The following is a 16,309-nucleotide window of genomic DNA, read 5'->3' as shown; positions in this document are numbered from 1 at the left end:
GGTCCCCATGCCCAATACGCTCTGGGAAGTTCCCGCGACAAAATGATAATAGATCTTCCCGCAATTCTGTTGCTATGGTTACTTGTTTTGTGCATGTGTGGAATTGATTTAATTTACCCCCCCCCCCCCCCCCCCCAAAAAGAAGGCAAAAGCCTCCAGGCATTTGAAGGGCTTGACTGTATAATTCATCAGTATGCGGCGGCTCCCACTGGATATGCATCATGACTTGTGTGTTTATAAGGTGAGAAAGTGAATATTAATATAACTCTGCTGAGGAACTGCAGTCTGCCGATAGTTTAATCACAGCAGAGCCCGTTTCCTGTTCAGTCCTCTGCAACAGTTTTCCACCAAAGCTTCCCCTCCCTCCCTCCACATTCTTTACACCTTTTTTTCCCCTAAGCTGCGATCCGGGGCTGATTTGTGAGCCGGAGCTACTCTTTTGCCCGCCCGCCTGACTGGCTCTATTAATAATAGGCTTCATAATGATGTACAGCTCCTGTTAATTACCACAACAGCTGTATTCTGTTGTTGATCACACAATTATATTCCTACAAATACATTTAAAAAAGTCTCGTGCAGAGAACATTCAGGAATTATCCCAACAAATGTGTCTTAACGGCGTTAAGCACGAGACCTCTTATCTTGTTTGTGTGTAGTGGAACCATCTGTTGAAGCTACAGATTGCACTCTTCTGTGAATACATTGTGCTCTTCTCACTACTCTCAGCGCTAATTAGTATCTGGAGGCAGTTCATGTACTGGAACGGCACTCGCTACATGGTTGGCTCAGGCGGATCCCGGAGACCTGCAGGTAAAAACTCCCTCCGAGATCCTAAAGCACCGTTTGCACAAAAGGGATATGTATGCAGCTCTCATCCGAGGTCCCTGGTCATGTTTGTCCTCCTCTTATCACATTGTCACATTGGTGCAGGCTCTCGCAGGCTCTTCAGATACTCAGGCCATTGGTAACCACATTCAGCACAGTCGGCTCGCTTCGTGAAACCTTGGCATCTTTGCATTTTAATTACTTTCACACTGAATTCTCTTGAAGTGGCGACACACTAGTCATTTGTTAGTTTTTTTTTGTGTGTGTGTGTTTTTGACAAGTGTTGGATGGGCAAGAATCCCAGTCGGAAGAAACAAAAGTGAGCCAAAAAAAATCTAACTTGTACAACAATTCTACCTGTTACCAACAAAATATTGCTTAGTTTCGGTGCAACTACATTTAGTCTATAACGGCGCCCAGTCCTTAATTCCTTTTCATCATCTTTCTTTGTTATGTTCATTAAATCATGTTAACTGAACGTTATAATGTGTCAGTCTCCTCTCTCGAGATGTCCAGTGTGATTGCAGAAATACTCTTTTCTTGTTTATCTCATCTGATCTAATAATACAGTTTGAGTCACTCTTTTGTCCCAAAAATTACAGCCTGTGATTGCTGCTCTTCTCTCTATTTGATCCTCGCGGTGCTTCATTTCACCCCAGTGCAAATAGGGAGCATTGATTCCATCTCTATTTCTGTTCTCCGCTTTGTCTCTATTGTGTAGCCGGCTCCCTGCAGCGTCTGAGATTCGCTCTGATAGCCTTGCTCTTGCTTACAGCTGCATTACATCTACCTATCTCTCATTTCATCCCACTCTCCCTCTCTCGTCCACTGAGCTCATCAGCTGCTCGCAGAGTCTCTCCCAGCTCGAAGCCATATCTGAGTCTCAAACCTTCACCTCCCCAGTGATGAAATGAGCGCTGACTGTGTGCCTCATCTCCACATATATGCTTCTCTTAAAGGTGTTTTACACTCGTGTAATTCTCCATTCTTCATTCTCCGGCTTTCACTTGAAACATAGCAGACTTCAAGGGCAGAGAAGACACAAACACCTTCGTCATGTTGCCGGCAATCAGCTGCCGTTAAAGAGGGAGTTCAAACAGTGCGTGTGCATCCCATCTAAAGGACAATCAGTTAATCATGATGCTGCGGGAGGAAAACAATAACTGAATATCACCCTGTGTGAATTCAGAATTCAGGATTTATTTTTAAAATGTCCAAAAAAAAGATACAGCTTTTTAAGTAGTACTAATAGTAATGTATTCTTCAAGCCCATGGGCACTGAGGGGAACTAAGAGGATGAACCTTTTTAGCGTAATTAAGTCGCCCACTTCAAACCGAGAATTTAAATGTCAACATTTAACACGGCGTATTCCATTTCAAATGAAGTGGCAGTCTTTGACCTCTCGGCAAATAGCCCTGCTTGAGATTTCTTCACAAGGCGGCGGAGTCCATGTCGCATCCCAGGAGGTGAGACGGACCACCACAGACACAGACACAGTCGGAAGGTCTCTGCTGCCGTGGCGACCGGGAGGACGACCCCGCTGAAATGTGCCTGAGGCGGGCCGTCTTAACGCAGATCTCACTAACTGACTGAGATTGACAAACCCTCTGTCAGCACACACACACACAGACACACACACACACACACACACACACGCACTCCTTCCTCCCTCTTCAGCTCACAACAAATCGGAGCTGAAGAGGGAGGAAGGAGCGCACCTGGAGACCACGTTTGGCACGGACAGACTCAGATGAAGACGGAGCGCTCGCTCATCTGCCTGCTAATGCCAGCGTCTCTTCTGAGGTAACACTTCTAGACCTCCCACCCCAGGACAGTGTTGTTGCCAAAAACTTACTGGCAGATTATCAGCATCACTGGATGATTATGAAAGAGTGTCAGTCCTGCTTAGAGAAGAGGGACAGATGGTATTAATAGTGGAGAACCATGACACAGACTTCTTTACTGTGTAACACTGTGGCCCAGCCAACAGGACAATGGCTTTGTTCAGACTTTCATTATTGTTCTGTTCACAGTACAAACACACTCTTATATACTTCCTATATATCATCATTTTATATGAAAACAGTGTTGAGATGTATAGGGTACTCCTGAGATTGAAATATAAAAATATATCAGGAAATGTTTTTTTTTTTATCAATCTCGGTCTGACTCGGCTCCGCTGCAAATAAGGAATGCTGCAAACAACAGTCAATCCTATTTGGATGCTATCAAAACAATAACAGCACAGGGGCTTGCTAAATGTGACACTAAATATGTCATAGCCTGGTAATTTACAAGGCGTCAAATCCAGTCAGCCAGCAGATATTTATTGTTATTTGAGCTGCTGTTGGAGGAAGAACCTTGTAAAGCTCCAGCAATGCGGCAATTCAAAAATACTTTGTGACAAGTAAAAGTTCTTTAAACAAAATGTTACTTGAGTATACTCAACAGAGTGTATCTCTGCAACTATGAGGTCTATATGAATACACTTGGAATCGTAAAATAAAGGAAACACTTGTGAGATGGATGCAGAGTTGTGAGCTTCAGTTTATATGTTATTGGGTCAGAGGAAGTGAAGATTTAATTTCCACCGCACAAAACTGAACAATGATGGAGTTGATATCCCTTTGGAATGATGCAGTTGCCTTTACTAAACCACATCCCTACACCTGAACATCGCCTGTGCACAGAGTGACGATAATAACTTAAAGCTGAGCAAAGTTGGAGAGGTTTAGTTGAGGCGTGTTGAGGCGGAATCTTTAAATTGGCCATTTGGCTGCAATCTGTGTCATTATAGACATTCAACAATTTAAATATAACTTCAATCAATCAGACCTCTAAACATGTTCCCGTGGATTTCTGTTGACCAATGGGTTCGACAAAAATCATAACCCATTGGTCTATGGGGACAGCTCAGGCCTGTTTTGAAGATCAATGCACATGCATCGTGTTTTCTGTGTGCTCCTTTTGTTGCTTGGTGTTGGAATTTAGTTTAGTTTTGATAAGAAATCGTTGCCATGCGCTTTTAGCCGTGATTCATCCTTTTGGTGTGTTTAAAGGATGATTATGTTGCTACATGTTGGTGTTTATGTGTTGTTTGTTGCGAAGTGCGCGTTTGGGTTCAAGAGGTCAAATGTAAAAGTATTTTAAGCCGAAAAATAAATGACTCTTGTGAGTGTTATATGGTTATATATTATATTATTGCAACTGACGAATTAAAGTGTAAGTGGCATTTTACTATTGAAGTGGGTCAGGGTGGAGCTAATAGCGAAAAAAGTTAATCTGAGAACATCTTACATTTTTTTATGCCGTAAAAATGACAATATTTCATAGTAGAAGCAGAAAGTTATGTAAAAAGTGAAAAGTAAAGTACTACTTGAGTACTACTAATTCGACTGTAAATTGTTGTAATGTTTTTTCCCTCAGAAATTCTTCAGCTTTCCAAAACATTTGACACTGTGAGAGCTTAAACTTCCTCATGCATTATTGATATGTGACATGTACAGGTGCAGTGCCTGGTATACTACAGCAGTGGGTTTTTACAGTAGGTTGTTGTTGTTGTGTTGATGCCAGCTGAGGCTTCTGCTCAGGAATGCATAACGCGTGTTGCTTCATGTCTAAGTCGAGGCAATGTTTTTATTGCAACTGAAACTGATTGATTTGGAAACCCAAACTCACTGGTGTGAGAAAAAATAAAAATATATATATACATATAAAATAACACCTGTAATCAGTGCAGCTGCAGGTTTGGCACACTTGAGAACTTTACATAATGCATGAAGCAGCTTATGATTTATAGCCGACTGAAGGTGTTGTATACACGCTGATGCTCACTTCTGTGAGAAAAGGAGCTCCTGACCTCTCCTAGATCAATGTGTGAGTGTAACCTGTCTTGTCAGAGAGCAGTGAGCCCATTTCCTGTACAGGTAATGTTCATGTTAACACATTTACACTCAATATTCAGACTGTTGGTGGGCAAGAAAAAAAGAAGCACAGCCTGAGGGTTCACGATGGTATTTTCTTTTGACGATCTACTTTTCAGTTGGAGATCTGGATGGTTTTCTCAGATTGCGTGCTTATCTATTTGTTTTATCTTGGGCCAGCTTCACAGCAGGAAGGTTTACTGCAAGGAACATCCATCATTACTCACACCTCCATTGTGTCGGATTTCTAATGATGCTGACACAGACTTGGAGGTTATTTTACCCCCAACATTGCCAAGTAATTAACACCACTGAGGCCCTTTTCAGTGTTCTCCGTCTCTCAATGTTGTTGTTGTGTGCGCATCAAGGGGCTTCTAGTGTGATTACTTGTGTGCTTTGGGGGTTTTGTTGTGAGAGGTTTCCTTAAAGAAGATCAGAATTGAGTCTTCTCTCACTCAATGCAGCTTAGCTCCACAGCGTTTTAGATTTGGGTGTTGGCATTTTCTTAAGAACTTAAAAGTTTGCTGGTTGCAATCTTAAATACTGGCAGTGCCCAGAGAAAGTTATAAAGTGTTGCTAAGCAAGAGAAGCTCATTTTCAATGAGTTACATTTGGCAATCAATTTTCATCTTTCTCCTTTATTACTGACGGTTGGGTAGTGTAAACCTGCGTCATTATTAAATGGTCAGAGCAAGTGATAAAGAGCGAGAAAGTGGGAGAGAGGTAAGGCGGATGGTTCAAACAAACACAGGATTTTTGTCTCGGAGGCCGCTGTTCGTAACCTGTGAGCAACTAAAAGCAAAACGTATTTTTTCTTGCATTCTTTTTCAGTGTAGTTACCATTAACAGCGCTCTTTTCCTAAAAAATGGTTTTGTGGCCGAAACGTAACTTCCCGTGGAGACAGAAGCTTATTTAGAAAAGACACTGATGCGTGTAGTAACAAGTGAAAACTAACACAAACTGACACTAGAGGGGAATGCAGAGCGTCACAGTTTGAAGCTTAGGGCCTCTGACCAAGCGCCAGTATTTGACGAGTTTGGAGTCAGAATGCGTTGACCACAAAATGCCGGAGAAACATCCTGGTTTAAAATAAGTAAAAGTGAAGAAGAAGAAGAAGAAGAAGAAGAAGGATGATGGAGGCTGCCTGCTTTAATAGAACACAACCCCTGAGCCAATTCCTTTGCATCAAACAGGTGGGATGCCGACACCAGGGAGAAGGTGTGAAGATAAGGAGAGTGGAGAGGAACAGAAGGTAAATGTGGCAAACGAGGAAGCACGCATGTGTCTGGAGAATAGAGAACGAGGGCGGTTGTCTTCACAGATCCTCGGCAATCGTGTGTTTTGTCACATCAAATTTGACGCAAGACCTGTCTGCGAGTGGTCGCGTCCCCTCATTGCCACTCGCGGCCGCGGTTGCACAAGCCAGTTGATGCTGTGTACACGGAGGCTGACCCTCCTCTTTTTCAGGGAGCTATAAATATGGGAAGAGAAGCCTGGGGCTCTCAGTGTAATGAGATTAAACCAAACCAGCCTCAGCTCCCAGTGTTTTATTGAGCTTCATTCCAGTTTCCGTTCTGTCTTTCAATAAGGAAGATATTGAGTGCGGCGGCTCCTGCGTGCTCGGTTCCATGTAGGAACACTTGGCTGTGCCTCAGGATGTGTGTGTGTGTGTGTGTGTTGGAAGGCAGCAGGAGTGAGAGATAATGTGAAAGACTAGGGTTAGTATGTGTGCGTAATGTCCTCATTTTGCACCCTGCAGGGCATGGCACATCTCCTAAAGATGTGTTTATCATGATGGTAAAGCGTTTGTCACCACAATGTTGTGCCGTCACGAAGCTTCAACGGCCGCTTGCTTGAAATCGTCATGACCCCCCCGTTTTGCTTCCTGACTTTTCCAGCAGTTTCCATATTTGTCGCGTGAATCGTCTGTTGCTGCAAATGGAAAAGTGATCAGTGCACGAGAGCTCGTTGCTGAATCCCGATCTGTGGAAGGCAGACAGAGAACCGCACTGGCACAGCCACTGTGGCTGAACGCCTGCGCGCAAGCATGTGCGAATGCTTTTGTGAGACGGAAAGTGTCTGGGGACATGCAGAGTGGGAGACATCCATTCTGTTTGGACATACTGCTAATTCTCACAGCCCATATTCCCAGACTCTGACGTTTCGGAAACGGTCTGCTAGACTCTGACTGCTTTTTCTAGCAATATACACAGCTTTTTCTACAGGCCCCATTACCCGATCACAGCTTCTTCCTCCATCATTTGCCCTCGGCTCCCCAGGATCACTCCATAAATCTATCTGTTTTTCATCTGCTGCTTCTGTTCCCATTAGCAGGAGAACAAAACATTAGAAACATCACGTGTACCTCTAAGACACATCTCACACATTCATCAGTAGTCAACGACAGTAATGCGACTAAAAGCTAACGGCGTCCATCATTTACAGTGTTGCTGTCTTAGTTTTATTCAGCGTGTTCAAAACTGCAACCTCTCCAGATTTAGGATATGTGACTTCCGCTCAGGTCTGGCCACTAAATTGTGACGGAATAAAGTCAGACAGATGCTGAAACGTTGAAGCTGCTGGCATGACGTGATTTGAGGAAAAGAAAAGGAGACAGAAAGGGTGCATTTTAAAATTGGAGGACATTTTTGAAAGTCTAAAAATATTGTGCTTATATGCTTAAAAAGAAAAAGAAAAAGGATATGAGGGACAGGAGGCCATGGAGAGACATTAGAATAAACACTCCAGACATGTGACTCGTCAGACATCATGTGGCATTCGTGCTACAAGGCAGTGGCCCCGAGGCCGTTTCAGGACAAAAGAATCCACTCAGATAATCCTGTCTTTTCCTCTCTAATGACATCTAACTGCTATCTGGGAAATCACGCTGATGCTCTTATTGTTCTCTTGCTCACACGATCATTATAACGGCACTATAATTAGAATACATTTGACTAATTGCCCTTGTTACATAAACGTATGGTATATTTTATCTCCAGGGATGTAACATAAAATACTCTTAATTTTTTGCTGGTATAATCTTTAATTACATAAATTAATAGTATGCATCATAGTTGGTGTTTTAATTCAAAGCAGCTACAAAGTATGTTCTCATAGTATCGATGTATGAAATGGCTGCGCGTGATGGGAAAGGGGTTGTTGGATGAACTCACAGATAATGAGCTCTCGTGGCATCGTTTTCAGATAAAAACTAATTCCACCTCCGAGGACCGAGTGGCCGACAGATTAGAAGCAGGAGGCTGAATTCCCACGAAACACAAGTGCACCACATGTTTCGCCCAGTGAGAACTTATGATTACACACCAGAGACAGAACCCTCTGGTGGCCGTAAGACTGCAGGCTGCCGTTGACGTATGGGTCGACAAAACTTCAGACTTTACATTACACAAAAGGCCGCCGTTCATTTCTCATTAATACATCATTCAACAATTGGTGTCTTTTAATCCAGACTAAGACCTCGATCAAAACAACCAACGACCTTTCACCCAGGTGACCACTGTTCGTTTCCCAACGTAACTTTTTAAATTATTTTACCTAAACCAAACTAAGTTATTTCCTGCGAAGACGCAAGTTTATTTAAAAAAGGCCGTAACAAGCGGAAAATGACACACACGGAAAATGACACACACCACATTTAGCTGAAGGAGCGGCGGCTTTACTGCTTTACTCCTCGCTCCCTCCGGGTACTCCTCACTTTATCTAAGGGTGAAAGGAAAGTCATTTTGCCTGCTCATATCTGCAATCTCCTTCTTCCAGTCACTACCCAAAGCTTGTGACCATCAAAAGGAAGGCGTTCTTAAAAGTGAAATTGTTTTGACTTCTTATTGCTAGTTGTTTTGAGTCGTATTCCTCTCGCTGTCAGGCTGCATTGGGTTTTTTAATCGGTTTAATCCGTTTCTCATGGGTGGCGCTGCTATAGATGGGGTTGAAGATGAAGGACAGCACAACAAAGCAAACAAGGAGGAAGCAATTCAATGGGCCGTTTATGTTTGTCCAGGGCACGCCAGGAATACATTACAGGACAGTGGAGACCATCAAGCTACATGCACCATTTCACTGGGTTCAAATCAACCTTGAAGGCACTCTCACTCAGCTGCACCCTGCCCATCATTTGTTTTTGCACCCCATTATATCAGTAATTATTTATCATTCCAGGGTAATACGCAGCCAACCAGCTTTGTGCTGCGGAATATGTATGACGAATTAAATGCCAAGACTGCTTATTAGTCTGCATTTCACTTCTAGATTGGATTAAATATGACAGAATTTGAAATAACAGAGTGAGTATGCTAATTTTAATAAGTCCATGAAACATCCAAAGATACACAGACAGACAGAGAGACAGACAGACAGACAGACAGAGAGACAGACAGACAGGTCTTTACATTAGCCAAGAGTTCCAGACTGAGTGAAAACACAGATGGAAGAAAAGATGGAGGAAAGATAGTGAGAAGGAACAGGGACACAAAGACACAAAGGTATAGCTCTGGATGACTCACTCTCTCTCTCTCTGTCTCTTGCTGTTTCTCTGTCTGTCTGTCTCTCTCTCTTGCTGTTTCTCTTTCTCTCTGTCTCTCTCTCTCTCTCTTCATCTCTCTCTAGTCTGGATTAAAATGAAAGGACCACAGCAACGCCAGCCTGCAGAGAGGGAGTTCCATGCTCCATCTCAGAGATAGGGTGATGCGCTAAAAATACCACTGCTTGTGTGGGCTTGATGGGGGTTATGGATTTGGTGGTGCTCTAGTGAAGACGCTAGTGCTATCACTTCTTTCTACAGTCCGGCTCGATTGCATTTCCAGCTTCTCCCAGACGTTTCTTTCCCATCATCGCTCCACAATGTGCACTAACTGGGTTTTGTAATAGCTCTCCTCCACAGTCTAGGAATGCTGGTCAGTGTAATTAAAATCCAGTTAATTAATTCGGCTGGATGGTGCTTATATTTTGTCGACCCCCATTCCTTCTTTTCCATCACATACCCCCCCACCTCTCTTTCACGAGCGTTTATTTTGAGAAACTGCATAAAACAACAAAAGCAAATCAATATCGTTATATTGCTCTCGCCGCTGCAGGAGAATCACGCTCCACGTCGAGGAGTTCGTCTCTCAACTCCTGATTTATCTGGATGCGAGTAGCAGGAAACTAAACGGAGCACCAATTGAACACATCTCTCCATCTGTCATCTTTCAGGGTGGCACTCGGTGTCAGCTGATCCATCTGTTTATCCCGGTATCCGTCTCCAGCAGAGGGGAGGATAAACACAGCGGAGACACACACCGGCAAGGTGCTTTTTGAGAGGAACAATGCTCATTATCAAGGCGGCCTCGCCTTGTTTTGGTCTCAGTCGACCAAGATCTCTTCAGTCGATTATTCATACTTTTTCATGCTTATAAACATAAGATTGAACGTTTTAAAGATTTAAAGTGGTGCTTTTTCATTATTCTTTGCTGAGAAACTCACATTACAGAATTTATCAGTGTTAATCAACTAAGAATTTCATTAGTTGAGCACTTCTCATTCAACAAACAGGTCCTCTGGATTCAACACATTTCTGGGAAGCTGAACGCTGGTTATAAAAAGAGCTGGATGTTAGTTGGGAGCCATGATTCTTAAATCCTTACCTTGCACAAACGGCCTCCAGGGTCACAGGGGGGGATTTACATATTAAAGAGTAAGGAGCTCCTGTCGGGGCAAGGATGAAGAGCAAAGAGAGGAAGATGAAGCAGTTTCTTCCAGACGGCAACCATCGGTTCTGAAAAGTGATGCCACAAACTTGCATTCTTTCTAATGACCAGCAGGGGGCGACGAACATAAGTCTCTTTGTAAGTCTGTGAGAAAATATCCCTACATCTCACATTACCTCGGTAAACATGAGTTTATGGTGTCAATTGCTATTTTTAAGTCTTTTTCAATTCAGCATATTCAAATTTAGAGTAAAATAGACAATAAAGTATGCTTTAGGTTGGGTCTACCTTGTGATTGACAGGTCGTCACCACGGCGTTGTCCGATCTGGGAGTTGTCCGTGCTTTCGCCTTTGAACTTTAACAGTTCATGCCTAAAAATGTCTTAGTCAGTGTTCGGTTGTACTGAGCTCCACCCTCTGGTGTGACACGAGAGGGTGGAGCTCAGGTTGCATAAAACAAGATGGCGACGGCCAAAACGACAAACTCAAGGCTTAAAAGACGTAGCCCACAAACCCACGAGTGTCACAATGCCCTAGTCTAAAGTTCCTGCAGTTGCAATTAATCACTTTCCATGTGGCCATAGTTAGAAAGAAGAGCGACTGAAGGAGAGACTGTGGCGGACAAAAGGACTAACGGATAAAAGACACAGAGAGACCAAAACAGAAAATAATCCAAGCTGTGCTGACCTTGTTGATTCCGTTTTTTTAATACGCTGCAAAAGTGCAGCAGACAACTGAGTTGAAAAAAGCTTTTTCATTCTTTTGGCTTTACTCCATGACAGTATCCTTAAAGATGTGTTGCTCTTCGCATACAAACATCCCCAGATTTAGGACACTACAGCAGGAAAATGACCCTAAACATGCAGACAAGCAGTGATTCTGTATCTGCCAATATTGAAATAGTGTTGACTGGCCAGGTCAGTCATCTGAACTCAGTCCAACTGAGCATGTGTTTGACTTCCTGCAGACCAGATTGAAGGCAAACAAGAAAGGCAACATGGCTTCAGTGCTGACGGAGCTCCAAAAGTCAATATTTACCACTCGCAATAACTTCTTCCAATTCCTCTTTTTTTTTGGGGGGGGGGGGGGGGTAGGAGGGGGGCTGAAGATTAATTCGAGAAGCAGCTCAGCACTGTGTGTCATGTTGTTCCATTATGATGGGAGTTTAGGATGCCATTACCATGCTTTATTATGTCTCATAAGTTGTTGCAGACATTTTTGGACTTATACCATTTGTTTCATCCATGAATGAAAACAAATGGTTCAATAAAATCCCTCCAAACTACCACATTAAGACACCAAGACCTTGGGGAACACCATAGACAAACCCATGCCGGGATTTGGTGTCAGACACTTTGGAAGAATTCTATAAGAATTGCATTTTTTAGCGTGTGAATTGTGATCTTTGCCGTTGTGGAAACTGCTCAGAAACCCCCCTAATGTCATCTAGGAAAGCAAAACATCCTCAGGTCTCTAGGTTGTGGTTGTAAAGTGTCATGAAGCTGTGATTATCTTTCACAAATACACAATTTTTAGAATAGATGAAAATAATGTCATAATTTGCACTGCATGCAAAAAAGCTGCACGTGATTATCATGAAGTAGACACGGGAGACTTTTTGATAATAATAATAATAATAATAATAATGCATAGAACCCATTTTCATTCACATTTCTTGTTGGGGTCAAGAGACCCCTTAGAATCGGGCCGTGGCAGGCTTTCGGCACATCAAAGAACGTGCGAAAGCTCTCTAACACGTTGTCTCTCCACTGGATTGTCACATTTTGAAATGTACCAAAACATCTGCCGCACTGTGCAGTAGACCACGTCCCAAAGTGGCGTCTAAACAGAGTTGAGCAACCGGTGAAGCAGACGCGGCGGTGACAGAAGGAGTCAGCCTCCACCTGAGGAGCGAGTCCTGTGAGTTCAGAGATCTGCTGATGGCGAGCGAAAGCGACGGCCGCCTCTGGTGGGTTTCGAAGAATACAAAGTGTAGTGTAGTGACAGTCCACAGGGGCGGCGGAGCCCGCAATTTCTCAGGTGAAAGAAAACACTGCGTGTGGCATTTATTTTGTACAGTGCATTAATAGATCAAGAGGGCTGGCGGTGGCTGTCCTTTCACAATGAGGAGGGCCTGTTGCAGTGCGGACTAAAGCGTGATGATCCTGTGTGTAGCCTATAAAATACATCCCTTTCCTGTGGCATTTGCCAGGTGTGTGATGGTGGCCAATCCCTCTGGGGTTCTTCCTGAAAGGCATCTGTTCTGCACTTTCCGAGGCGGAGGCTCTCTGTGGGCGGCCAACCGGAGTTGGGTCGGTGATCCTGTGGGCAGGATAATCTGCTGTAATCCGCGGCTCTGTGATCTGACCTCAGCGCAGTGGAGAGCTGGAGGGGTGGGAGAGGCTTCACCAGGAACAGACAGTCGGGGGGCAGTGAACAGGGCCAGGCTGGGGGGGGGGGGGGGGGTCAAGGCCGCTGCACTGGAAAAACATTACTTACACGATTGTTTCACCAGTAGCTCAATCTGCATTAAATGAGAGCATGCTCAAACGTGATTGGTCAGTACTACAAACCAAAAAAAACAAAATGCTTCCGACGCCAAAATCTATCCCGTTACTTACGGCCTCGACATGTGAATTCAGAATCTGTTTATTGGGATTATTTATTCAGTCTCTCTTTCAAACTCTCAAACCAGAGTTGGCGATTGCTTGAACAGTGGAAATATGAACGGAGACGGTTATTAATGAGTTTTACTAAGTGTGTCTCCGTGATCAGCGAGCTAGAATGACTGTTGTCTGGCTGGAGTCCGGTGCCTCCGAGGAGAGCATATTAACTGTATGATTTGTACGTCATTGAATTATAATAATTGATTTTATCTATCATATATTCACTTCAACAAGCATCACTTTCTACTTGATTGTAATCTTTTCCACTGAAGACAAAAGCCAGATGGTTGTGGGTGTTAGTGGGTTTTTATTCGAGAAGGAAAGGGGCTCCACTCTACTTGAAACATGGACCAGACATTCACAGAGCAATAAACCTCGGCGGAGAGTTTCAATTCAGATTTGCTCTCCAGTTGCATCAATCCTTTCAGTAGTGATGGACTTAAGGTTGGAATACTCCATGCACAGTAATGAGTGCAGTTCTTTGTGATACTAAGCACAGCCACATCCAGTGCAGCATTAGTTCTGAAAAGTAGCTCTCGCTGCGGCTCTTCTGACTTATAAAATGAAAGTATGGGGGGAGCTGGGGCTGAAGGGGATTAGGATTTTCAATGGGGTTAGTATTGTTTTCAGTTGTATCTGAGAAAATATCTGTGACTCATCTGAGATGCATGCGTGAAACGACGCATAACAAGTCTCCACCACGCAAAAGTACTCAAACCGGGTAAATGTGGAGAGCCTTAACTCTAATGCAATGTATGCAGGGAAACATGCTAATAGGATAATGATGTTTCTTGGCTAACATAGTTGATGCGTTTAATGAGCGCTCGGCAGCCAGGTTGCAAGAAGTCACGAAGCCCGAGTTCATGATTATTAGCTCAGAAATGTTCGTGATGGTGATGACTAGAATTTTGTATGTAATTACACTGAATCAGTGACAAAAGACAAGTTGATTTCTCAAAAGATCAGTTTTAACAATGTGGCTACTGACCAACCTGTCACTGTCACTGTTTATTTATGCTCCAGTGTCTTGGCTTGTCTTTTCCCCTCCCCCATCTATGTCATTATTCCCATCCTGGCTCTGTGAAGCTCCAGTGGCCAGATGCCCTCTCTTTGTCCATGTGGCGTGGGGCCAGCGCTTTCCCTCCAGAGCTTCTTCCTCTTGTGCATCGTACTGTAAATGTCGACATTAAAATAGAAGCAGGCTTGAGCGTGCTTCGGTCTTTCCATCTCTCTTGCGATTGCCCGAGAGGCACAAAGGGCGTGCTGAGGAAAGCGGAGATGGCGAGCCGAGCTCTGGACATGTCATCTGAGATGTGTCAGTTACGGGCATGTTGCCCTAAAAGCATGCCCCAGCCTGCAGAGTGCCTCGTAATAATAATACACAAAACTAATGTGCTCGATAGGTTCCGCGGATGATTCAACCGCAGCAATGGTGTACAGCTGTGATTGCATGGACAGCCTATACAAGTAGCACCCTATCCCAATTTGCAAGTCCCTGCTTCTCTTCCCTTCAACTCCCCTCTCACTGCCACCCCCACACTGGTAGCAATCAGCCAGGTGCTAAATGCCTGGGTGAGGCACAGCTCATGGGTGGATGGGGGCAGTAACAGAGAACGGAGGGGGGAATTGAAATTGCATTTGCACGTGGAAACAAGCATCTGTGCTTGCTTGGCAGAGGAGGAAGCGGGGGCAGGAAATAACTGTCATTCTCTGAGCTGAGAGTACGGACTGCGCGCCATGGGGGGAGAGAGGGTGATGGACTCAGGCAGGTTAATCATTAACTTAGTGAAGTGGAGAGAATGAAGAAAAAGGGGGTGCCGGGTGGGCTGGGATTGACTGGGAGGGTTTAGCTGAACTGAATGAGGGGTTGGCGGTGCATCCACTCAGAGAGGCCTGATTAACAGGCAACATGCAGTGTGATGGAGGGGTAGAAGAGCTGACACCAAACAGACTGTTTATGCTGATGTGGCAGCAACTAGCACCAGCCGGGTGGTGGTGGTGGTGGAGGGGTGGAGGGGGCTTTCTCTTGGTGATTGCTAATGATTAAGCGATCGCGAGAGTGAGTGCAGTCAATGGAGGGGATGTATGTGAATCTCTTCTACACTCTCATATAGACTTATAGGTTTAATTAAACTAATCGCTGCATTGACTCGGAGCCCCAAAGCCCTTTGAAGCTCGCCGTATTAATGACATGAAATCACGCTCCCCCTTTTGTTGAAGAAATGTGTGCAGAGGAGAGAGAAAATGAAGTGCTCCTGCAGAACAGTTCAATTTCCCCGGCTTATTCTGCATACAAGGACTCTCTGTAAGAAGATGCATGTTCTAATCTAATAAACTAGTACCACAGTAATGGCGTGCAACGTTTCTTTATGAATCTAATTCAGCTCGATGTGGTGAAGCACCGATACCGATATTGGTCTGCTATTGGCTCAAATACCTTGATATGGTGTCAGATACTATTATTTTAATAAATAATATTCAGTACATTGATATATATGTATTTATTTGTCACATTTTGTTTTACAAAAGCAGGAAAGCCGTATTCAGACAAGAATAATCCTAGTTTCTTCCACACAGTGTTGATTAAACACATGGTATTGGATCGGTGATTGGTATCCAGACCCAGCTCAGGTATGGATAGTCTGATCGCTGCATCCCGAACCTGATGTTACACACTTGCTGCATAAGCAATACATGAGCTTTACATTTTCCAAGTCGGAAACTACATCTCTCAGTTCAATCAGGGAGAGACCAGTTAGATAAAGAAATTTGCAATTGAGGGCCGACTGCCCCGATCAGCAACGAGATAGACCCCCCCCCCCCCGATCAGCAACGAGATAGACCCCCCCCCCCCCCCCCCCCCCCCATCCCCGTGGAGTCCAGACCTGGTGGTGGCTGATGAGCTGATGGAATGATGAGTTGATGAAGCTGATGGATCCGTGGAGACTGGGCGGAGATGGGGAGGTGGAGGGGTGCGTAACAGCAGCATGAAAGAACTGAAGGTAGCGAGACAGTCATATTTAAATGAGACAGCAGCCAGATGATTGGCTAGCCGTGTCATTGTTTCCGTGTGCTTATTGGATAGAGGGGATCGGTTGATCTGCGCAGCTGGTGTCATGATTGACGGTGCAGGACGATGACGGCAAGTAAACAATGCGTGAGCATGCGTGAGGAATGATTGGCAGGAATGT

The sequence above is a fragment of the Cyclopterus lumpus genome, chromosome 8, assembly GCF_009769545.1.
Source record: "Cyclopterus lumpus isolate fCycLum1 chromosome 8, fCycLum1.pri, whole genome shotgun sequence".
NCBI classification, from domain to species: Eukaryota; Metazoa; Chordata; class Actinopteri; order Perciformes; family Cyclopteridae; genus Cyclopterus; species Cyclopterus lumpus.
This window is presented reverse-complemented; position numbering follows the sequence as displayed.